This window comes from Falco punctatus, assembly GCF_963210335.1.
Source record: "Falco punctatus genome assembly, chromosome: 3".
Lineage (NCBI taxonomy): Eukaryota > Metazoa > Chordata > Aves > Falconiformes > Falconidae > Falco > Falco punctatus.
The window spans coordinates 96,541,991-96,566,052 of NC_137582.1; the positions used below are offsets into that span (position 1 = coordinate 96,541,991).

At 41.9% G+C, this 24,062-nt stretch overlaps 1 protein-coding gene across 3 annotated transcripts in view; it reads left to right on the forward strand.

Annotated features, from left to right (window-relative positions):
* Nucleotides 1-24,062, forward strand: part of PHACTR1 (phosphatase and actin regulator 1) — a 341,429-nt gene continuing 317,367 nt past the window's right edge. For all 3 annotated transcript variants that reach the window (XM_080380486.1, XM_080380487.1, XM_080380488.1), the window contains exon 1: nt 1-24,062. This exon is cut by the window's right edge and continues 5,214 nt beyond it. The gene's annotated coding sequence lies outside the window, so the exon portion shown is untranslated.

A 24,062-nucleotide genomic window follows, 5' to 3' on the forward strand; every position in this document is an offset into this window, starting at 1 on the left:
AAATATATATACCCGCATTTCCTAGATGCTCCTCTATCAAATGCTCAGCTGCCACTTCTGTAGAATAAAAATGCTACTTAATACTATACAGTAAGGAAACTAACGTTCACTTGAAATTCTAGATGTCATCCTAAAGCTTATGGATATGCTATATTGCAGAATGCAAGGCAGTGTTCTGCTTACATCTCAAAGAGCAAAGCTTTAATTTTTAATGTTGCAGAGATGCTCTTTATCACTGTCTTCCATATCTTTAAGCATATCAGCATTTCACAAGTGTTGCTAAAACAGTTGCCCAAGGTGCAGCAGAATGTCTGGATCACTCTCTTTTTCCATTAGGCTGAGTATCCAGCATGGCAGGATTACATGTGCTCATCCCCCAAAATAACTGTTCGGTTTGGTGCCAAAGGGGGAGTGAAAGTTTCACAAATACTTCAAACTTTTGCGTTGGATTTATATAACAAGCCAAAATTTCAAATTGTTTCAGCCAGGGAGGCTGCTGCTCCCTCCTAAAAGCTGCTAGGTGGACTGTCCTCAGAGGCCGCCACATTTCTTGCTGCCAAAGTGAAGTGTGAGCGCCTAGGATGCAATAAATTTAACTGCTGTAAGTGGGACATTTTTAGAAAAACATTAATTACTTTCACTTCAAAGAAGAAATATTTCATGCAAGCTTTAGTCTGTTCCTGGTATTGTAGGTAAATCCTACAGAGAGTCAAAGACTCAAGAATGGGTCAGGAGATGCAGATGAGTTAAAGAAGTGCACAAAATCACTTACATAAGGGGGAAAAAAAAGCAGTAAGTGGACTGGGCTCTGTGTGTGTCTATTCACACAAGTATACTTAGATTAACACCATCGTGTATGAAACAGTATGACCAAATGTACTAAACAGCTTCACTCAGTTCGGCCTTGGCTCTGGATTTGAGAAGGTCCTGGCACCCGACATTTCTTTTCCAAAAATGTAGCTTGCTAAGAATATCCTCCCACTTCCCTGAGTTTCCTCATCCCTGAAAAAAACAACTGTGTCTCCAGTACATACATAAGTTATATTTAGTTCTGCATCAAACACATGAAGCACCTTGAAAAGAGTATAAGCAGGATACAAACCACTCTCTCCCAAGTCTCAGACCTAAGACATCTCTATTTATGTAGGCACAAGCTATCACAGCAACTTTTTTTTTTTTTTTACTTTCTGAGATTTTTAAATTTTATTCAGGACTGACTTGCTAAAATTTCACTTTTCCACTAACTCATGTTGCAAACAGAAGCCAGCCATGTCAGAGGCAAGGCCTTCTACATACTGGGAAGCTCCATCCACACGTTCTGCCTGGCCTGGCTGGCTAGTGGCAAGTGGAGAGGGTCACCCATAGGAAGGGGACAAAACTCCAGCAATGAAATCCATCAGGCTGAGGTGGCAGCCAAATGTTGCAGACTTCGGTCTTAGTATTTGTTCTCCAGCCTTTTCAGTACCTTGCCTAACAGTAATAACTATGTGTGTGGAATACCCCTGGCACAGGAGAACAGGTGCACAGAGAACCTTTTTATGGAACCCTACTATTTCCATTAGAAATTGACTCAACACGTCAAGATGATTAAGTCAGTCATTCTAAATGATTTGACCGACAAATACTGACTCATAGAAAATGCCTGTTTTTCTCTGCATACTCTTACCCTGACCCTTGACACCTATCAACAAGTAATAAACTATTTTATTCCTGTTTTCATTTCAACCAATGTCCCTTAGAGCATCGATTTAGATAGATTCATTTAGTCTTAGCATCACTCATAAGAAACACTTGGAGTAGGTACCTGACAGTAACTTTCTCTATGGCTTTAAAAGCTTCATTAACTAAGGCTGGATTCAAGTCCACATTTCAAAGCGGAGTCTCTTTTCCCTTTCAGATGTTCCCCCAGTTTATCAACTCTTACATCACTCCTAAGGGTTGGTTCTAAGTCAACAGCTTCATTTCCCAAGTCAAGTGGCAGTACGCTTGCTTATGCTGCTGTATGTGGGCAGATCGCCCTGGAAAGCCCTGTAATTAAGAGTTTAGACAAGAACTTGGCAATAAATTGTCCGTGAATACCGAACACTCGCATGCAGGAACAGAGGGAGAAAGCACTTTGCAAACAATAGGATTGAAAGAAATAAACACTCACAGCATTTGTGCCTATTTAAATGGGCAGATGGAGCTGTTTGGGCCTATCAGGTCAGTAATCCACAAACTAAGAAGGATTTATGTGATAGACCATAATGGCTTAAATCCACTTTAAGAAGGAGGGTTGCAATAACTTGGAACAACGTTCAGTATATTCAGGGGAGCTGCTGCGGTAAATAACAACGAGGCTTTTTGAATTAGCACAGTTATTTAAAAATCAACCGTACAGGTGAAATAACAGGGTTTTTAAATGCCTTTGTTCCGCTGATCTTCAAACTACCAAAGCTTTAATAGCGAATGTCACAACAGTGAGTCAGAGGCAGGCTGGCAGTGCAGCCCGTCCCCGGGGAGCGGTGCAGGGACAAACCTCCCTGCTCTTCCTCACTGGAGGAAACCTCATCTGCAGCCTCGGGATGCAGCGGGAAGGCGCGTGCTGTGGGTACAGCACGTGTCAGGGTTTTCTTTTTTCCCTTGTTGACCTCTAAGCAGCCCCTAACCTCCCGGAGGCTCTCGCCTGCCACGGGGCATGGTGAGCCCAGCCTGAATGGGGCTGCCCAGCTGCAGCTGGAGCCCTGCTGATTCCCCAGGGATGGATGGGGCAATGGTCTCCACCTGGTCAGGGTGGGTTGCCCTTAGCCGGTTGGGTACAGGTGCAGGGCAGGTAGGGTTTCTGAAGAGTTTCCTTGTTTGCTAACTTGATCTTGGGTTAGGAAAACGTGTGACAGGTATTTCATGTCTCCTTTTCTGAGCAAGCAGGAGTTGAGTTTCTTGGGTACATCATGAAGCTGATTTAATGAGGTAGGTGAATGTCTATTTTATTGCTGCATATGGGAGTGAGTCTACAAATAGCAGCAAATATGAGTTAATGCTCTCTTCTACCTTGCTGGGTAGTAATAGATTTCTGTATTGTCCTCTCCTTTAAAGAGTCTTACCTATTTCCAGATTCTTGACTCTGGCGTGCTTGGAGTTTACTACTCCTTCCCTCAAATTTCCTTATGTTTCCACACCGCCCCTCCCTTTTTTTTTTTCCTTTTAACTACCTAAATATTGGAAAACTTCTGTACTGCAGTCTTAGCAACAGTAGTTTCCTTTCTTTTTCTGGCCATGCAATAGTTTGGCAATATTTCATTATGCCTCTGTCTGTCAATATTGGTACAAGGCATTAGAACAGCTTTTCATTAGCTAGAGAAGCTATGGCCTCGTACAAGTTAATAAGAGATGTATTTGATGGTATTTAGCAGCTAGGATGGGTAGGAGGAATACAACCAGCGCTTGCTATGGAGAGCAGTTCCCCTCGTGAGGAGGGGTGGGCACACTCTCCAGCATCCCTTTGGTCACACCAGCTCATCGCAGCTTTCAACCCAGTGAGCAAAGCTCAAGGTATTTTTCCTCTTGCTGGTGAGGAGAGTCAACTGAGTGATGCTGAGGCACTTGGATACTCTGGATACAGGTGTCCTATTGAAACTGATACACAAATACAGAATAAAGACAAAAGCCCTAGGGAATGCTGTGAGCTGCTCCCCAGCATGTCCCTGGATGCGTGCACATTGCACCTTTTCTAGTCAAGAGCTGTTCTTGCCTGCAGCCCGGGAAAATACGTGGTTAAACGCACTGATCTACAGTTTTCTCTTTGTTGCTTTCAAGAAGTTCAAAAGACTTACACCCACCAGCAGCAGAAATTGGTGGGAGCTGAACAAAGGAAGAGTGCTAGGAGTTTGTTAACTTAACTGCTTGTGGTTGGTTCTGCCTGCTTGTTCCCCTGATGTGTGAAATGTATGCGTATGTATAAAATGTGAGCAGCTTGAAATGTTGGTGAGTTTGTTTTTTTTTTAATTGAAATGTGTTTGGTTTTTGTTTTTTAATATATGTATGTAGAAATGGAGTCTAGTCTGTTGCAAAATGTGTTTGCACTACAGAAAAATGAAGAACTGGACTTCAGTGTGAATTTGATTGCTTCAATATTTGTATAGAGTAAAACTGGAGGGGGAAGAGGGAATAATGGTAATTTAATTGGTCAGGTGATTTCTGTGAGAATAATATCCCTTCTCTTAACATTCTTCCTGTTGTTTTTTTACTCAGTCCTTGTTTCTGTGTCTTTAAATCAGCAAGTAATACCTGTTTGGGAAGACAGGAGGGGAAAAACCCTCTGGGTGCTCAAGAGAACTCACATTATTTCCAAACACGGAAGTTTTGTAGATCTTGCTTTATTTTTTCTCTCTGATCAAAAGGTCAGGAACAGCATCTTTGGAACTTCTGAAATTTCTTCTCCACTTCTAAAACACTGTCATTCCATTTTTCCACTGAGCAATGAAGAAAAATCCTACTTAGAAAATCTGAAGAGGAGAAAGGAGGCTTGAGGAGGTCTTGCTAAGCTTAGCAGTTCAGCGTACTTGGCATTCATGGTTATTCAGTGCAGAACCTGAAAAGGTACTTAACTTAGTCTCAGAATTAAGGGCATGTTTAAATATTCTTTTAAATCGAGTCCAGGATTACAGCTGAATGTGAAGAAGAGTTTCATGATTTGCTGACAGCCATAGGAAAATAAAGAAGTCATTTTGATTTGAGCCAATGAATATTTAAACAAAAATTCACAGAATAAAAAACTAAAAAGGATCACTTGTGGTAAATAATTGTCTTGATTGGTCTGAAGGAGTGTGAGTTTTTTTCAATTTGGGCTTTCTGAATAGTTTTAAAATACATTTTGAAAGTAATTTTAAATGGAAAGGTTGTTTTGTGCTTGAAAAGCGAAATACATCACTACCAAAATTGTCAAAGTACAATATTTTTCCTTTTTCAGGTTTGCTTGTCATGCACTCCCAGCCCAACAACAACTGTTTCTAAGAACAGACACTGGTAAAACTGACCCAGATCCAAAACATATTTCTGTAAGTCTGTATAGAGTCTTTCTCATTTGATGTTTCGGCCAAGTACTTTGTCCAGCTATGATCTGTATGTCGCAGGAAACGTTAATAACACTTTACCTCTATAACCCACTGCCCTCCATAATCCTTCAGATGTCAGGGTATATGCTGGCTCAGCGACGTTATCCCCCACAAACGGATAACTCGCGGGTGAGCAGCGGCAAGATAGGCAGTGTGTCGGTGTCAGCAGTAAGATATCAGTCCGTGATGGCATGGCGAGCAAAGGTTTAAATGGAGCTATTTGTCACGTACTAATGCAGTGATGAACACAGAAGTCTGGATAAAGCTGACGGTCGGATTTCTGATCTGTACAAAGGGTACATGTTCGCTAACTGTGGGAGACTGAGCATCACTGTGCAGGCAAAAGTATCTTGTGATGAGGTCAGCTAGAAGAAGCAATAGCAGAAATACCGAGTTCTCAGGGGAAATCCTGACCCCGTTGAACCAGCTGGGAACTCTGCAATATGAGGTACTCCACTGCCGCCTTCCTTGCGATGAGAGTCAGGCTAGTTCTGGGGTTGTGAGCCTGAGCCTGCCTCCCAGCTGCACACCAAGTAGGAACGCACCGGGGCACATGTTTAATTTTCTTCTTTGCCTGCCCCATGCATAGGGCTGTTTCACACAGAAGCCCAGCTATGAGGGATGTCAAACCCTGTCTGGGTGACCAGGAGGTCCAAATGTTAGGATATGCCCTAGCAGAATGTCATCTTCCCAGTGGGAAGGAGTGGATGCAGACTGGAGGAACCCCATGTCCCTCCTTCCTGCCCTCGTGCAGGTTCCCCCAGGTAGTCTATCGGCAAGTCTTCTACGATAACAGATCAACAGCAAGGAAATCAACTCATGTTGATTTTTTCACGTTGTGTGAATGCATTCAAAGTTTCCATATATAAGGGACAGATTATTTTAATCATGAAACTTTAAGCTGCTATTTATAACAACTAGAGCTAGCTACATCTGGTGCCCCTGAGCTCAGCCCCTTCACGCAAGGGTTAGTGTCTTTACTTGCTGCAGATCAGTGTGATTTCCATACCCTCAGAGCCAATGGCTCTGACACATCATGAGTCCCTCAAGCCCAGATTGTGGGCACCTACAATTTAACCTGAGTATGCAAAGGTCTTAAAAGAATATAAGCAATGGAGAGGAAAAGAGGAAAACAACTGGGGAAAATTGACTTTAGGTGTTTTATCTTACCAGAAGATTTCTTTTTTTTTTTTTTTTTTTTTTTTTTTTCCCCAGCATGTCATGGGGACAAGGTGATACAAGTTCCCTTCAGCCTTCACTAGTTGAACCTCTATGACAATCTACTTGGCTTGTTAGCATATTGTTTGTGGACCCTTTGCATAGCTGCTGGAGTTGTTTTAGTTTCCAAACTGACCAAAGAAATTGTAGCAGCTTGGTGGGAACCCAGAAATAGGCTTTCTGCATCTGAGAACTCAGATTTTATCCCAAATTGACCTGGGGGTGTTTATCAGTGGGTAGCTGATATTTACCAAGTATTTCAGACTTTGCCTGTGTCTTTTAATTAAATCAAACCAACATAGTCATACAATCAGGTCATACATCATAAAAACCAGGTCACCATACACTACTCATAAATTATCATAAAGCATCTGTCACACGCTTAATCTGCTTTTGAAAGTGGGGGCTGCCTTTGCTTAAGCCTGTATCTTAAGCTACTGCTTTAGCCCCCTGTTTGGCAGTGCTTGATCGGAGGGCAAGATTACTTGTGTTTATTGTGCAACATTCAGTGTAGAAGCAGCTGACTCATTATCAAACAGCATCTCTAAACAGGGTGTTTACAGCTTTTAACATTGGTGCAGAAAAGCTAGGAGCTGTGCTAGTGGTCCTTCACATAGAATAATATTTATTCCAAAAGTTAAGAGGGAGTAGAATTGTTTACTTGTTTTGAGGTAGGGGAAAAGGTTACTTTGAGGTATGCAGAGTGTGTTAAATGAAAAAAAAAAAAAAAATTTGAAGAATTAGCAGAGGTGGGGATTAAGGATAATTGTTCACTCTTTTGTCTGCAATTGTCACGTAGCATTTTAGGGCATGGAAGTCTGAGCATTACTGGATTCAGCACATCTCCCTCTATCTCAAACTAAATCGTAGAATGTCCCTCTTCACTTCAGCTGCTGCGATCATGGTAAAGATACCGTGCTTTATGCTGCATGCACTGTGAAGGGGAGGAAGACAGTAAAACCCACATGTCTGTTGACCTCTTGCCTCTGTACTTGCATGAGCTACCAAATCCTTGGAGATAGGTAGCTGCAGAATATAGTACACCAGTTCTTTCTCCTCCTATGTCAAGTGAGGGAATAGAATAACAAAGCCTCAAACTTGCCTGTCAGTGCATGGCTCCTGGAATGGCTGCAGGAAGGGGGTAATGACTGAGAAGGTCACTGTTGAGAAAAATGCCTTTGATAATGTCTCTTGTTCTAAACAGTCTAGCCCAGACTGATCAGACAGACATCAGAGTATTGTATTTCATGTAAGGAGCAGAATATCTGCCTCAGTCAGGACTATTCTGGTTGAGCCTTCACCATGAGCATCTGCCCAGCACCGCTAACAACAAGAGAACAACAGTCTGACCACGCCAATTTGTCTTTTGCATGTCTCCATGAGGATAAAGGGACAATTGATCTTAAAGGTGTCTGTACAGGATTCTTCTTTAGTGTGCTGAACGGTGTCTATCAATAGAGGGTCTGTCCTTTCTGGTAAATGGCAATATCACTTTCACTTCATATCATCTTCATTGTCCAGGCCTGGTTCCCTCGAGGACGTACCTTTCCGTTCTGCAACAAAGCAAACCAGAACTGAGAATTGCTGTGTTCACCGTAATGCTTCTTGTGCTCAAATAATATCCTGCTTTATTAGTGGAAAGAGCAGGCAACCAGCTTCCACAAGGGCTGTGACAATGGACCTGTCAGTCACCTCAAAATTTTAACTCTGCGAAAACGAAATGGGTTTGTTCAAATCTTCTAGAGACTTCTTTCTCTGCAGTTGCATATATTTGCATAGTGATTCACAGATAAGTGCATGCCAATAGCCACTTCTGTGAACAGATGTTGACAGAAGTATCAACAGAAGTATCAGAGTTAGGAGAACAAGTATGTCTTTTTGCATGCACAGAGAAATGCATAATCTAGTGGTATGCTGGAAATTTCAGTTAGCTCTGCCTTCCAACACGTGTATCAAGTCACTGCATGCTAATCAGCCTTTGCAGAAGGGTTGATGCTTCTCAGTAATATTAAGCAAGAATTTAGAATAAGAAGGGGAGAACCAGAAGAGTTGCTCTGCAGTAATATTGGTAATAGAGACACTGTATGCATACTTTATGACATCCTATTAAAAAAAAAAAGCAACATTCAATTTAAAATGGTGTATTTGTCAAACAGTGCAGTGATTGAATATGTTCTTAGTCATTACCATAACAATAATGTAGCAAATATTGAAATAATTACCCAAAACTTCAAACATTTGGTATGGGTTATTTCAGTAACAGGTCTGAAGGAATCCACTTGCATATACGTCTCCCTCACATGTTGCTGTTATCAAGGTGAAGCCTACGAAACAGGGACATTAAGCTGAGAGCTGTCATAGACCAGCATGACATAGTGGAAAAAAGAACAAGTTTTGAATAGTGTCTCAGCTTCCTTTATGCAGCAAAAATACCTGTTACCAAAAAAGTATGGATAACATATTTTGCTGATGACAGAAGCAAAGGAGGCTTTTATAAATGGCAATACGTTTGCAGATACTAATACATTTTTCAGACCAAAATGCAATTAAGCAGTATGCAGCCCAAACTCAGAGTCAGGGAAGTGAAATGCATATAATTCTCTGGTTCTGGTCCTGCTGTGTTATTCTGAAGCAAGTCAACAGTGCTTTCCAGTAACAGATCAGTTTCTACAACTAAATACAATATCTGAGATGTGCTTAAACCACAGACTTCTTTTTTTCCAGGTTTCTGTTGTGATTAACATGGACTCTATCCACTTTTACCTTACGCTCTCATTGCTGTTTTCTCTCAGGTTATACATAACTAGCGTTCTTTGAACTTTGTTTCTGTTTCATCAGAATATGAGATCCTGGGAAATTGTTTTTTTTTTTCCTTTTTAATACTCTTCATCATGCTTTTGCTTTTGATTTGTGCCCAAGAAATAAAATTTTCCATTGCTAGAGACAGTCTAGTAACACTTTCTTCTTCTTTTTAACATGGCAGATCATCTGAAGCAGACCCTTACCCATCTGGAACTCTCCTTTTATTGCAGACTGGAAGCGGGTGGCTTGATAAGAGCATGCTAAAAAGGAAGCAGAAGGGCAACAGGACAAGGAGTAGGGGATAAGATAGTCAGTTCTTGAAGATTTGTACTTAAAAAGTCAGGTCCAGAAGTCCTGTCCTGAAGGTTAATTTAACTACTCCAAACATACACTGAGAGTTACCAGCAGAGACTAGCTTTTGCTAATGGCTGTTAGATATGTTCTTGGTTTTTTTTAATGCCAAAATGGGTTTCCACATGACTCTGAATACTTGTCTGAAGTTTTGTTCCAATTTGCCAACCCTGATATTTTAGAGTTAGGAAGGAAGGAGGCTTACACAGTCACACAAAATTCTCATGTTGAAAATCCAATTATGGTTTGTTTGGGGTTTTTTCCCCCCATTACTAAAATGCTAGGGCCCACTTACAAATATGCTAGCTGTGGATGAACAACATATTTCCCTACATGTCATAGCTAAAGCCAAAAAGCAGAGTGAATTGCTACTTCACTGGAGTCCTCCTAGGGGCCTGCCTAAAGAGGGGAATCAGCTCGTGTGCAGGAAAATGCTGCCTACGTTCACATAAATCATTGTGTATCAGCGAGACACCGTATCTGAAAGTGCATGTGAATTCCCTTGCGGTTCTACTAGCTCGGGAGATCTCTTGTGTTTCCTACTTACAGACACAAGAACAGGGCTAAAGGTCTCCTCTCTGGTCCTTTATTAAGGGCATTTTTTATGATACAGATCCATTTTGTTTGCTCCAAATCTTACCAGAAGTCCCATTTTACAAAAAGTTTATCAGCCTAATTATTTCACAGCATCCCTCTCCATTTCGAAAAATTTCAGCATGAGTAATTTCTGTCAATTTTTATGCAAGAATTTCTCACAGGTTGAAATTTTTATTTTAGTGACTTTGACCTCTTTCAGAAATGCAAACTTCCCTTGGCGTGGCTGTTGAAATAGAACTACTAACATTAGATTCAAGCCCATGTTCTTAGGTACTTGCTGTTTTCAATCTCCTTCCTGTATCTGAAAATAATAAAATTGAAATTAGCCACAGAGATTTTGCAAAATCCCTCTTTCAACATGATAGTTTGTATTAGTGAGGCTCTTACCACCATTTAGTGCAACACCTGAATAAACCCTAAGTACCCTGATTTTCTTCAGGTCTCTCCGTGGGTTGCCACCTCAGTAAGATGCTGACAGGCTTTGATACCATTTACATGCTTACAGTCGGCACAGGCACCAAAAAAAAATTATCTTTTTAATTATATAGGTGGCACCTCATTATTTCCTAGAAATGTTATACTGTGAATTCTCTTTTTTGTGAGATGCTCATGGGTGAGTGTGGCATAGGCTTGAAGCAGAATCCCAAAAATTGAATAAGTGGCCATGTCTGCTGCTGCCATTTACTGAACCACAGTGATTCTGTTCCGCAACATCGCGTTAGTTCTACCAGGCTTTATAGGGCTGACTATCGTACGCGGCACCAAGCGCTGCGATGGACAGATACGCTAGGCTGATGAGCAAAACCACAGACCAGTGCTCAGCAAAACATATTTGGACTGAGGATGAAAACTTTTATATCTTTAAGTTTTTCGAGTTGCGATACCTTGTTTTGCCAGGTCTCTCAGAATTATTCTGTATTTTAGTATATTCAAAATGCAGCAGCCTGCATCCTTACAGGCATTTAACTAGCTTTACTTTCCCTATTTCATTTACATGTACCAAGTGCCAATTCAGTTTAAGTCATTTTTCCAGTCTTTATAGTAGAGATTTGGACATTATAACTGTATCTAGAGATAGAGGGCTATTTCTCTGACCCATCCACACAGTAGATGAAGTGAGTTGCCTTAAGAGACGGCAAAATAAGTGTCTGAGTCTCCAAAATATAAAAAAAAGGCTAGAAGGAAAACAAGACAGAGTACAGAGGAAAACTGGTTTGAGGGACAGCTTGGGCCTTCTTCCATAAACGTAGTCCGGATTTTATCAGGGATTTCTGAGAAGTACAAGGACAATAACTTACCTGTAGATTTTTCATCTCTGTTGTTTCTGGTTATCATCTTTAGCGATTGTGCTCTGCTAAGTAGAGGACTGAACAGTAAAGCATAGAGCAAAAGTCATCTTAAAACTTGTTGAAGAAGCTAAAATACGAAAAGGATACTTTGAAGTACAGTGAGTCTGAGCTGAAGTGATATTTAATTGATTCTACTAAAAATAAGCATGTGTGTGTAGCTATTCAATATTTTTAACTGATAGAAATGCAAGTTTTTCAAAATTCTGGTTTCTGGAATTATTTCACTGATTAACCTCCCTTCCTTTATAATAAAAATAAAATCACTTTTTGGCAGGGTTCTCTAGCCAATTCACAAGTCTATTTAAGTCTGCTTCCCAAGGTTTTATTTTTGTACCCTATTCGTCAGCAGCTAATGAGCAGTGCAAAGTATCAGTTGCTGGAGCATGTGGTTTGAGCAGCACTGGACTCGCTGCACACTGATTACTAAATCATAAGTTAGTTGGTAAAGCTCCGGGAAGCAGCTGAAACTTGTTTTGGAGCATTGCTGGAATCACTTCCATGTGTTAGCCTATGAATTAAATAAGGTATCATTATTCTTTCTTCAGGTTTGTTTTAAAAAAAGATAAAAAATCCTCAGACGTTTACCAGGTGTTGTGCTCAATGATAGTGAAAAATTAACAAGCTGATTAAAACTCTAATCTTTTATGGTCTTTTGGTTGTTTGTTTTTTTTTTTTTTTCCTTTTTTAAAAGAGCACTTAAAAGCTCCATGTTTATAGGGCTGTATGCACACAGGAAAAAAGTGGACCTGCCACAAGAGTTGACAATTAAATATAAGAGGCAAAAGGTGAAAATAAGAAAGCAGGAAGCACTGACAGCATCACATAGATTTTTTCGCTTTGTTAAGACTACTGCTAAGGTAGCCAAGTTCGTTTTTCTTTTTTTTTTTTTTTTCTTTTTTTGTTAAGAAAGCAAGGATGTAAGGATGGATGAAAAACAGGACAATGAGGTAACTGAAGGGGGAGATTGGTGAAAGCAGAAAACTTGCCTGACAATCTTACAGTGCAATAATGGAAAAAGCAATATATTTGAAGGAAATAAACTAGTCAAGCATCTATTATTCTAAGCACCTAAGTACAGTCTTAAATTCATCCCTGCTCTGCGGAACAGTGGAAGTAGACAGGACTGAAGCACAGCCTTATACTTGAGTGCTGTACTGAATAAGAGTTCTGCTGAAGTTTATGCAAATCTATCATCCAATTGCCACTCCATCCTATGCAGTACTCCTGCCCAAGCCTAGGACTATTAAAGAATTCCCTTTAACTAAAGGGAATAGCATTTTGCCTATTACAATCCAAGTAGTGCTTTAGACTAGGTAAATACTTCCTAGTTCTTAACGTGATATTTAAGACTGTAATTCCCATTTCACACTCTATAATTTAGGTATTAATCTTTGACTCATCCTTGACATTCTACTTTACACCTACAAGTACTTTGGTGCACAGTGCATTTTGGAATCTAACAAAATTAGATATACTGCACTTTGCCAGAGAATGACTAGAGAAGAAGAGTACTTTTTTCCTAAGCTAGCTGGGTAAAAAGCATACTTCTGCAGCTTTAGCAAGTCCATGTGTGCCAGGGCAGCTATTTCACCATTTCACAGGGGTCTACATCCACTGAAGATGCAACAAACTGCAGAAAGGAGAACAGTTTTAACGTACCATGTAAATTTATTTTACAGACTTTTCTATATGTGTGTGCATCTCTGTGTATGTATGTAGTCCATGGGAGCTGCTCTGCTTTATATATTTTGTGAATGGTCTCTCCATCCTACCCAGTTCCTAGGGGCCACACCTCTCCAATTAGTTACTTGAATCTGTATTTCAGGATCTCTTCCGATATTTCACAGCCTCATTTAGTGACTTCCAAGACATCAATCAGACAGAGAATTGTCTAGCTTCTATTTTACTTTCCCAAGTTAGATTGTGTACATGTTAGTGGAAACGCAAGACACTTAAATGCTGTGTAGCGCATCAACAGCATCTAGTTTGGGAGCCAGAAGCTGACGATGGCTGCCTCCTAATGATGTGTCTCCTGGTGCCACTGCTCCCTTTGTAGCATCTTTTCAGACACCCTGCCTGGCACCCATGTCATGGCTGCCAACCCCTGCTCTAAAGCAGGAGCTGATGTATGGCAGAGATCAAAACGTGAAAGGCAATGCCCTGCCTGTAACTGGGGTGCCACTCTGTGTGCTGGAGCTGGAACAGCTATGTCCTGGAGGAAATTGTTCTCTCTGCTGTTCATGCTGCTTGCCTTCAGCTTGATGTATATTTTTGCCACTTCTTATCATCAAAAATTAGTGTCCTCAGTCTCAATGGTTGAGTCTTTGTGCATGGAGGAGTAATAGAAACTGAAAATTTGCAGAAAGGACAAAATGTGTGGCAGAAAAAAAAAAAAAGAATCCCCCAAGAGCAGCAGCAATGAAGGAAGTCTTGGGAAGGGGGGGGGAAATTGCACATGGTCACCTAAGGAAGAAGTAATGGTGTGGTTATACCTCCTCGGTGAAATGTAGGAAGGACTTGTGTACTGTGCCTGTGAGTTAAAGCAATGGCAAGACACAGCAGGCCTGCCCTGGTGTCCCACTGATGGTAACAATGGTCTGTCCCCTCCTTGTGCTTGCTTTGTTATTCCCCTGTTTTCTTTCACGGAGCAAGGAGGCCCTTTTTCTGGCAGCTTTTGCTGCTTATTTCAGTGAGAAAATATTTATATGGTAAATCCTTTCAGGCAGGGATTATTTCTTCATTGGCTGCCACAGTGGGACTTTTGAGCTATGACTACAGGCATTAGGGACTCAGAAAAGCAAATTATGAAGAAGAAGAATAGTAGTGGCATAATGCAAATTGTGAATGATTTATTTCCTGAAGATTGTTTAAAGCAGACATTCATAGGGCTTGGCTAAATCTTCAGCAAAATCCAGATCTGCAACCATTTGAGGAACAAAATGCAGGCGGGATGGAGCTGTCCCTTCTAATCACAGTAGAAGGAATCCATTTGGCTAATTACGTATTGGATATATGCTCTTTTCATCCCCAGATCATGAGTGGGCTCCTCACAGGCAGCTCTAGGTTTAGGCAAGGCAGAGTTGCACAGCGAAGCAGGCTGCTGGGGAGGAAGGGAGCATTACAACAGCAGTGGCTACAGGGCTCTTTGCCAGAGTCCTGGTTTGGCTGTTTACTTTGCCAAGCAGCTATTGCCAGGGAGTTTCAGTCCCTCCCAGAAGCAGCAGTTGCTGCCCCAGCCCCTCCAGTTCCCCCAGCAGCAGTGGAGATGCAAGCGCAGCTTCTGCAGCAGAAGAGACCCAGCACCTGCGGGGCTTGCGGCGGCCGCTCTTGGGAGCAGCAGCGTTTGCTGGTGCCTTGCAAGGGGGTAGCTCAAGCCACTCTGCTCTTCACTTGCCAAGTTTCAGCTTTTATCCTCCTCAAAGTATTTATTAGCCAGTCCAATCTGAATATCCATGGTCGTGACTACTCTGGAATAAATTACTCTTTTTTTTCTAGGGGGGAAGAGTGGGTCTTACCCTGTGATTGCTTGTCATCTCTGAGCCATCTCGTTCTTTTGGAGTCAGCTGCTGAATCTCAGACTCACCAGTGCCCTAGCCCAGATTCAGTTGGTCAGTATAACTTAAAGGAACAAATCAAAGTGATACTGATAGACATCCTCCAAGAGAGAAGATGGCGAGAAGTCTGTAACTAGATGACAAGAAATTATTTATTACAGGAATACACATGAGTTTTAAGACTAAAGAAGTCATGGATATGAAAATGGAAGGCCATCTTATTGGAATAGTAATGACAAATAGGTGCTTTTTTTAACCAATAATGACAATATGTGTCTTTGTCACAATTCTCCAGATAATTGGGAAGTCCAATGGATTATTAAATAAATTAACTAAACAGAATCCTTTTCTGAGGTGACAAAACTCAGTAGAAAACCTTTGCAGAAGACAAAGCTTGAAGAGCAGAATGCTTGAGAAGCTAGACAAATATTTATCGCAAACATCTCAAATGTGTTTCTTCATTAAGAAGAAAATTATCAACTCTGTTCTTCAAAGGTTCTCACATTTCAGAATATCACGGTGGCTTTCCAGTCACCTACAGAGGACTACAATTCTCCCTTCAGCAAAGTAAGTGAATACATTATTTCTATGAGAGACATTCTAGTTACACCACCTTGCTCAATTATTCATGATATGCACCAGAGGAAAAGGGGGGGGGGGGGGGGAGGGAAGTTCAATTTGCAGCAGAGGAATTGGGAGATTTTAAGAAAAGAAATAATAACCCTAAGGGTATTGTAACACTAGAAAGGCCCACCAGGGAGGTTGCTCTGTCTTTCCAGCGAGGCTTTAAAGTGTAGGTTAGAGAAACATCAGTGAAGAATGAGCTTGGTGAGGTACTTGCCTCAGTGTGCAGGTATTAGATAATTTCTTGAGGTCCCCTTCTGTCTTGTATTTCTGTGAATTTGTGCTGTTATTGTCGTTTGCTATCCTTTTATTGATCTATCCCACTATGCTGTTTGTCATTTAGACTGCAGCTCTGCATTAAGTACTGTCTTCAACGTCTTTTTCCTTCTCCAGTAATCCTTTTCCTGGAGAGCATGCTACCTCTCTCTCTTATTAAACACATACTATTTGTGTTTTCCAGTCCTCACCTCCTCAGGCTTTTACAATTGTTTCCAGCAAATTGCATTTTCTCACAGGCTTTAGGCATTGAAAGGGAAATTACAGCCTAGGAGTGAAAGTTCATGTAACTAAAAAATGTTAATGTCTGCCAATATGCACTATTCACATGGGGTCAATCATTGGGCTTGCAGAAGACAGGTATAAAACACAGATTGATTTCAGCAGCGCCAGCATTTGGCTAAAGGAGCCTGTCACACAATAGAGAGCTGCCATAGTGTCCAACCAGTCTCTTCGGTTAGGGACACTTTAATTTAGTCATACACCATATCCTATTTTTAAGCCAAACCAAGCACAGCACATTCTCCCTTATTTCTACAGCCAGACAACTCACCCTCATTTGTTATGAGATCCACCAAAGTCTCCCTGTGGGCCATGGATGTTGAGCCACCACAGGGACAAACTTTTGAAGGAGGGGTAAAGGAGGAATCTTACCCTAGAGCTCATTTCTGCAGGCTCTTCATAAAAGCAGCTAGGAAAGCAAGACAGTATTTACTCTGAAGTAACCTCTGGGGTAATTGGTTCTGGTTGGCTACTGACTACATACAAAGTACCTCCTCAGGGGTCAGAACCTGGAGCAGGAGGCGGGGTGGTGGTGGCCCAGTTTGAGCTCCAGTTGTTCTCCTGGTCCAGCCCTGAGGAGAAATTTGTTGTTGGATGGTTTTGTGGAAGTTGTTCACAGAACTCTGTGACGAAGTATGTTTCCTTCATGTCTTGCTGGCAGAGGCCCTTTTTATCCCAGCACTAAACCATCCTGAATCCCAAATTCTTGCCACAGTCAGTGAATTTCAGTTTAGGACCAGATTTAAACAGAGACTGGTTTTATCTGCATTCATTACACAGCTTGGACTGAGCTGCTTGTACTCCTGCACCTACACAAACAAGAAATACATGAAACGCCCCATATCACAGGGTTACAGACAGCTGCTTTATAGCATGCTGCAATATTCACCCCATACAGCAACTGTTTCCTCCTTCCTCCAGACTCTGCCCTACTCCTTTCTCCTTTTTGGCACGTTGCTATTTCCATCTACCACTTGTAATTCAGATAGAAAACTGAAGTTAGGAGGAATTGACCACACCTTTGCAAGTTGCATCCCTGAAATATCATCTATGTGGTTCCTTTGATGGAAATATACCTGGGTAGACCTTCACCTTGTTGAACCATGTTGGGAGGGTATAGGTACTTGCCAATGTTTTACGCCTGCTAGAGGACTAGCACAAGGAAGGTGTGAGAAATGATTTAGAGGAAGCAGCTGGCACTGTCTGGCTTCAGTCATGATTGTAATGGTGCTGTGCCCACTTACCTCCGCTGCAGAAGCTGAGTTTCCTTTGTACACTCCAAAAGAAATACTGTAAAAAACACTCCCCTAAGTTAGTTGCTACTTCTGTCTTTCTTGCCCATGCCAGGAAACTCTAAGAAGCACAAAATGCTGATTAACTTTTCATATTTTCTCTAAGCCTGCTATAAAGCTACTCGGCCTAGATTGTAGGTGATACCTGTCCTTGCTGACTGGTGATCGTTACAAGACCTCTTGTTTGCAGAGCACCATACTCTAATAAATGGCAGAGCTGCTCGTCTCTTGAGTTTAGTGAAGTGGATCCCTTTCACACTTGAAATCCCTACCTGAGATCCCTGGGAGACGTTCTGACAACCTGGGAGCTTCTTCTACTGTTATAACAATGACAGAGGTGTTGTATTGTCACACAGCTCTCCTCTTGCTTGTTTAGTTTCTGTATGTATATATATATATACGTAAAAATATATATGTGGATTTATATGTTTACATACTACAAAAAATCTTTATATATTTCTTTAAATCTGGCCTACTTGAAACTGAGATGCTTTTTGTGTATGTTTGACCGTTTCAAAGGGAGTAAGTGAAATAACTTATTTCCTAGTATGCTTGTATTTAATAATGCTTTATACTACATGGTACTCAGCTTTGTTTGAGACATGTATAGATAAAAGGTGTAAGGAATGGAGAACACCAAGGCAGGTGATCTGGACAGCCAAACAGTAACAACTGTGTGTTCTCTGTTACAGAAGCTTCGTAACACAGAGCTGTAAGCCATGAATAATCTACATATCTCCCTTCTGAAAAGGAGATTAAAAAAATCCATAATACTTTTATCTTCTCATTATTTTTATTTTAATAGTTTAAGCCCCAAGTTCAAGCTGACTTTAAGTGACTTCTCAAGCTATAAGGGGTGAGGCAGGGGAGGGATTTCCAGAGACTGTCTCGTAGCTTTTGAAGTTCTTTTTACGACAGGGGCCATTGACTGAAGCCTGCAAATATATTAAATACTGCTATTTCTGCTGGTTTGATCATCAGTGCCCAGTTTCTTTTCTTCCACCTTCTTTTCTGAAGACATTGTTAGCTTCAATACTGGGCATTCCAAGACTACAAATATGACCATTCAGAAAAGATACTTTGGGCCTTTGCTGATTTCCTCAACGGCTTTTTCAAAATCAATATTTTTTAATTGGTCACTTGAACTTTTTTTCAGTGACGTTGAACCTCTGATGCATGTCACTTCAGAAGCATTTTCCAAACATTGTAGGCGTCATGAAGCAATTTTAGCATAAAAAGAAGAGTATAACTAGAGATGGCGGGGGAGCAAATTACATTTTGTATATATAGTATTAAATGCTTCCATTAGTTGCCATAGGGATGGGCAGAAGTTGGTCTGAAATGACAGCTTTTCTGATGCTTGATGTGTTTAAAAAGAAAACGTTGAGGGGAGGGGTTTTCATTGTTATTATTACCCTGGGAGACTTTTATAGGGTAGGGGGAAATATTAAAGTCATATTTCTCAAAAAAATGCATTCGGCTTACATTAACAGGCCAGGCATCACCTTCAGCTCTCTGTGGAGACACTGGCCTCTACTAAATACACATCTTTGTAGCTCCAGGGCTGTAATTCCGCAGCTGCTCTGAGCTTCACATTTCCTTCTGTTGTGCAACATGGGAGTTATCACCACAACCCCTCCTCCCGAGCAGTATCTGTGAATCTGCTGCAGCAGTAACCCAAGAAGAAACACGTCCTGCAATTATTGCTGTGCCCACCCCAATGACAACAGAACTGGTGAGACCTGGTTGTCAGGCCGGGCTCTTCTATTTGCTCACTTTAACATTCACTTGGCTTGAATATTTGTAGTGGCTTTTGGTGGCAAGGTTTTGGTTGCATGGGGGGCTACAGGGGTGGCTTCTGTGAGGAGCTGCCAGAAGCTTCCCCCGTGTGCAATGGAGCCAGTGCCAGCCGGCTCCCAGATGGACCCACCGCTGGCCAAGGCTGAGCCCATCAGTGATGGTGGTAGCACCTCTGGGACAGCATGTTAAGAAGGAAAAAAAATCCAAAAATCTGTGCCAGTGGGAGAGAGGAGTGAGACTGTGAGAGCGACCACCCTGCAGCCCCCCAGGCCAGGGCAGGAGGAGGCAGGGGGGCTCCAGGCGCTGGAGCAGAGGTTCCCCGGCAGCCCGCGGTGAAGCCCCCGGCCGGGCAGGCTGTGCCCCCAGCCCGGGGAGCCCCCGGGGGAGCAGATCCCCCCCCCGCAGCCCGTGGGGACCCCACGCCGGAGCAGGGGGTGCCCGCAGGGGGCTGTGACCCGTGGGCAGCGGCGCTGGGGCAGCTCCTGGCAGGGCCGGTGGCCCCGCGGGCAGAGGAGCCCAGGCGGGAGCAGGGCTGCTGGCAGGGCTGGGGACCCCGCGGGGACCCCCTGGGGCCGGCTGGGCCTGAGGGGCTGCGGGACCCCCGCCGGGGCAGGGGGGGAAGGGCTGCAGCCCCTGGGAAGGGCTCACCTCGGAGCAGGGCGGGGGGGCTGTGTCTCCCGGGGGGGACCCACGCCAGGGCAGGGGCAGGGGTGAGGAGGAAGCAGCAGCAGAAACGAGGGATGAACTGACCGTAACCCCCATTCTCCATTTCCCTGCACCACTCAGGGGGAGGAGGTAGAGAAATCGTGAATTAAGTTAAGCTCAGGAAGAAGGGAGGGGTGGGGGGAAAGTGTGTTTCTGATTTGAATGGTAATAAATTATACTAACTTTCCCCAAGCCAAGTCTGTTCTGCCCATGATGGTAATTGCTGAGCGATCTCCCTGTCCTTATCTCAACCCACAAACCTTTCGTTATATTTTCTGTCCCCTGTCTGATTGAGGAGGGAAGTGATAGAACAGTTTCGGAGGGCACCTGGCATTCAGCCAGGGTCAATTCACTACAATATTGGAAAACAACGGAAAGCGAGCTCTGGATTTACAGTTCTGCTATGAGCTCCCATGCAATCACATCAATAAACTAAGATGTACGAGTAGTGTATCTCAGTATGTGATGTAAGCCTGAAGCCATCCAATGTCAAAACCATCATTCATGCCAATCCTGACCAGTGTAGGATGCTGGCTGTGTAGTCTGCTGGCATTCAGTCCCTGGAAATTTTGTGTGGATGGTATGTGCACCACACAAGGGAAAACTGCTGGTTGTGCTAACTAAAAAATGTAAATGGTTCAGAAATGACTACTACACAATATGCAAATCAAGAGGCTTAAGCTTATAATTTTCTGTGTTTCTGAAGGCAGTCCATAAAAGAAGGATCTGCCCCGTAAGGAATAAAACTCGGGCACTGTATTTACTGAGTCTAGTCTAAATTCCATTGGAGTCCACTGGACTTTACATTGATTTTTTTCAGTAATTTTTAAACAAGCACCTGTGAAATGAATTTTTTTTTAAAAAAATCTAACTTCTAGGCTGTGCCACAAATGCCTTTTTTCTTCACTCTCTGGAAGACAGTGTTTTATTAAACTTACTTATCAGCCTGGGGGGCACTGAGCAAACACTGAATGTTATTTTGAGAGGACCACCCATAGACTGTGAAATGTCATTTGTCAGGGCAATTATTTGCAGTCTGCCTGTACACGCTGTTCTGTCAGTTCATGGGGATGCACCTCACTAATGTGACTGTAGTGCCTCTAACAATTAGTAAAACCTGAGCAACAAAAAGAAAGCAAACCAAACAAAAAACCAAAAACAAAAACCCAACAACTTTTCTTCTCAACAGGGTTGACTGAAAATAAGTGCAACCCACATAAAACACTGGACCTTTCCTTGGCTGATGATTTTTAGAAACTGTCTCCACTCTGGTGTTCTTTTAAAAGACCTGATCATCCATCAGGCTGAGGAAACTGGAGGTGAGGATCTGCATTAGCTGTTCCATGGTGGAATGCAAATTTGGTGTTAATCCTATGAATTCCTACTGAAGGTGCAAAGAGGTTTTGCTCAAAGGCAAGCAGAAATTCTTTGAAATCATGAACAACATGAAGAGTTTGAAGTACTCTCCTGAGCCTGCAGTGTATGGTGAAAAAGGAGGAGGATGTGGGCAGAAAGCAGGCATGTCTGAGGAGACAGGAGAACTAGTGTAGCCCCCATCATGCTAATGCAACACGTAGCTGCAATACATATTCCTCTTTTAGCCCATACTTTTGCTACCAGGCAGAAGTAACTTGACAGCTCTACAGTCTCACTATCATTAAGACAGAATTAGGTTCTTCTGGCTTGTTATCTTGCTTGTCATTTTTGACATGGCATAGACCTGCAGAATCAAATTCTTCAAAAAATACAGAAAGCACAGCAGTATGTAGTTGTACATACTTATACATTTGAAATGCACAAAAAATCCGACTTGTGCACGTAAAAAAACCTGTGTCCAAACTACATTAAAGGTGCATGCAAACTCTGGAATAATTCCAGTAGGGAGGTACAGTCATATTGCCCAGGAATACTCAAGGTATCTGGATGATTTTGACAACTATGCTCACCTGTTTCTTTACAAGTCCTACAAATATTCTCACTGCAAAAGATGTGGCTCCTCAGTAGCTCCAGAGCAACACAGGGTAGGAAACATAAGACAGATGGATGTTTTTCCTGAAGCTCTCATTGTTGATCCATCTTCCTAGGGAAGTTAATCATAAAAACCATAGGCCAAATACTTTTCGACACTGTATCAAAAGTTGATGCAGTTTTTGGAGGATAGCACAGTGTCGAAACAGGAAAGGAGACTGATTTTTATGTAAATTATTCAGACTGGCATTCATATGCATTATTTATCTATGTATGCACAGTGCCCTATGAATATTAAATCTCATCATGTTATTCAAGGACTACACCTTGTAACTTCATTAATACTCTATAGTTATGTCTTTGCCTTATATAAAGTCAGTTGGCAAGAAGTAATTTGATTTTCTTCTAACCAGACTGCAATTCCTAGATTTTTATCAAATGTAATCACGTTACTGTATTTATGTCCAGTTGCCTAGTTACTTCAGATTGTTTATCCTGTTTAAACGAGCAGCCAACTGAAACCAGATCTAGGAATGATCTGCTACCAGTGCAATTTCTCAAAGGCTATCAGGGGTCTGTAAGCAGACATTTGTTTCCAGTTTCCCTGTGCTGGTTTTCCCCTTTTTCAATGAAGGTTAAGACTGAGATCGTTGGTACCTGCGTTAGTGCAAATTAAAGGCATTCCCTATTACATCTTTGGCCAATTGCACTGTTGCTTGCATGGGCATAGCTCGAGCTCTGGTGACTGCTCAGTCCCAGGAAGGCACAGAGGAAGGATGATTTTGTTGTCTGTCTTTGCTTCCAGCTGCCACTTTGAATCTTTTTAAAGTTCTTTTGCCGGAACTCCTTGAAAAGTGAGTAGGAAGCTGAAAGGGATGCCTCCACCTCCACAACTGCTGCGTGCTCGTGGGGCAGTGGAGGAAGGCTTACCCAAAACATCTATTTCACTCGTTTCACCCACTTCCCCTGCCACAGATAGCTCTGCATTTCTCTACTTCCACTAAGTCACCTGTGGGAATGAATTAGGGAAAGTTCCTCTTCTTCAATTCCTGCACAGTTTTTAATAGGAAAAACCCAAAATCTGGTCATGTAATTGAGGATGATGATGAACATCTGTTAATGTAGAAGAAATGTGACTGAAGGGTTGGTTTTAAGATATGTGCTCTTCCAAAATGTCTCTTCTCTAATATATTTATCATATAATTACGACTTCAGCCTCTGCTCCCTCAGATGAATGTGTATCAAACTGCCATATATTATCTTAGAATAGACTTCTTCTATGCAGGACAGATAACCTTTGTTCTCCACGACAGCACTTTTAAGATTTTTCTCAACTAGCAACTTCTCGAACTTGTTCATGGCACAGGATGCTGGAGCTGCCTCTTTTCAGGGTCACCTCTCCCGCACTGGAATCCATGCAGTTCTTGCTGTGGAGCTAAATAACAACGTGACCCTGATGCTATGAAAGCAAATACCAAACCTTCCACTGATTCCAAGAGCCAGGGCTACCTTGATGCTTTCTTCATTGTTTCTGGATATTGATATTTTTTTTTTTTATGGCAGAAACATTGAAAATAAATACCTCTTCACTGGGAGTGTCTCTTCTGGACAATTCTCCTAAAATTCCTAAGCGGTTTCAGCCTGAGGACCCCATGATGGAGTTGTACAAAATTTTAGAAACTTCTGAAAGCAATGTTAGTCTCTATCACTGTAAAATGTCTGTAACCCTCATTTGAATATTTTTGTGGTTTATTGTATGTTTTGTGCATCATAATATTTGTCTTGCATTACAAATAAGCAATAGAGAACATATTTGTGTCCTAATTTTGCTAGCAATCCTCTCTTTTTAATATATTTAAGCACAAGACTGATAATTATAATTTCAAAACCCCCTATTCTTCATAGCTTAGTGGCTTAAACTTTTGTATTCTTCCTTTATTCTGAATGTATCCCTCAGGAAACAACTCTCTAATAATCACCTTGCCTACACTTCTTCAGTCACACGTTACATTCTCTCACCCACTTTCTTTCAGATTAATATTAGTGTTTGTCAGCAGCAGACTTTTTTTTCCAAGGCTCTGAGTCATTACAGTAATAGTTATGTTCTCAATAGAGAGTTCAGGGTAGGAAAAAACCCCCAGCCCTATGCCT